The sequence below is a fragment of the Aulostomus chinensis genome, chromosome 1, assembly GCF_037954235.1.
Source record: "Aulostomus chinensis isolate RoL2024-O1b breed Wild chromosome 1, RoL_Achi_v1.0, whole genome shotgun sequence".
Taxonomy (NCBI): Eukaryota; Metazoa; Chordata; class Actinopteri; order Syngnathiformes; family Aulostomidae; genus Aulostomus; species Aulostomus chinensis.
Window position 1 is genome coordinate 39,906,935 of NC_141320.1, and position 1,852 is coordinate 39,908,786.

Genomic DNA, 1,852 nt, shown 5'->3' on the forward strand with positions numbered 1-1,852 from the left:
GTCGCAATATTTTGAGGTTCCTTCCAACTTTTACTACATTACTGTCGCATTATTTCGAGGTTCGAAGCAACACTTACTACATGACTGTAAGCATAACTTTGAGGTTATTCGAAAGTTTCACTCCATTACTGTTAGCATCATCTTGAGTTCATTAGCAATTCTTCTGACATCACTGTAACATTATTTTGAGGTTCGTAGCGACTCTTACTACATTATTGTTGCATTATTTTAAGGTTCGTAGCAACTCTTACAACATTACTGTCAGCATCACTTTGAGTTTATTAGCAACTGTCACTACATCACTGTCGCATCATTTTGAGTTCATTAGCAATTCTTACTCAATCACTGTCGCATCATTTTGAGGTTCGTTGCAACTCTGACTACATGACTGTCAGCATCACTTTGAGGTTATTCGAAACTTTCACTCCATTACTGTTAGCATCATTTTGAGTTCATTTGCAATTCTCACTACATCACTGTCCCATCATTTCATATCATAAGCAATTCTTACTACATCACTGTCACATCATTTTGAAGTTCGTAGTAACTCTTACTACATTACTGTTGCATTATTTAGAGGTTAGTAGCAACTCTTACTACATGACTGTCAGCATCACTTTGAGGTTATTCGAAACTTTCACTACATCGCCGTTCGCATCATTTTGAGTTCATTACAATTCTTACTACGTCACTGTCGCATCATTTTGAGTTCATTAGCAATTCTGACTACATCACTGTCGCATCATTTTGAGATCATTAGCAATTCTTCCAAAAATCAGTGTCGCATTATTTTGAGGTTCGTAGCAACTCTTACTACATTAGTCAGCATCACTTTGAGTTCATTGGCAACTTTCACTCCATTACTGTTAGCATCATTTTGAGTTCATTAGCAATTCTTACGACATCACTGTCGCATCATTTTTAGATGATTAGCAATTCTTACGACATCACTGTAGCATTATTTTGAGGTTCTCTCTGACCACATGACTGTCAGCATCACTTTGAAGTTGTTCAAAACACAACACTTACTACATTACTGTAAGCATCACTGAGTTTATAGCAACTATCACTACGTTAGTGTTAGCATCATCTTGAGTTCATTAGCAATTCTTCCGACATCACTGTCGCAATATTTTGAGGTTCGTAGCAATTTTTACTACATTACTGTCGCATTATTTTGAGGTTTTTAGCAACACTTACTACTGACCCTGGTCGGAGAGTCTCTGACCAGCTCTCCTGCTCTCTTTCCTCCTACCAGTCAAAGCAGACATCTTCACCTACTGATCTTGGATCTGCTGCCCGTTCCTCCCTGGTAAAAGAAGGAACCAGCACCTGGTTCTCCAGGCTGAATGAACTCCAGGACGTTGGCCGGCCGTGTCAGTTGGAACCTTTTTTGTCCAAATAGAGAAAAAATAAGTCTGATTGTTGATGAAAGATGTCATCATGGCTTTGAAACTGTGGTTGGGGACCAGCCAACATGAGCACATTCATGGAAGAATAGCAGTAAAAACAGGAAGTGTCAGTTAGCAAGTACTCACCAGTCTGTCACTATCATACTTGATTCTAGTGGAACAAAATGGCTGCTGCTGACTGTGCTGCCTGGTGGAGGATCACTCTTCACCATCCTCTCAGGCCTTGATGGAACCAAAAAGGCCAGTTCCTGGAGAAGATCTTCTAGGGGTCCAGGTTAAAGCGGTGCCCCAGCTGGCACCAGGCGCTGACCCAGGTCCTGCATGGGAGATACTGTCAGTTCTGTTCTGCCCTGCTCACAACCACAGGCTGGTGTTGAGGCCTGCAGCAACCAGGGCCCCAGTCACCAAGAGTATAAAGGCTGGTCATTGTGGCAGTGGGA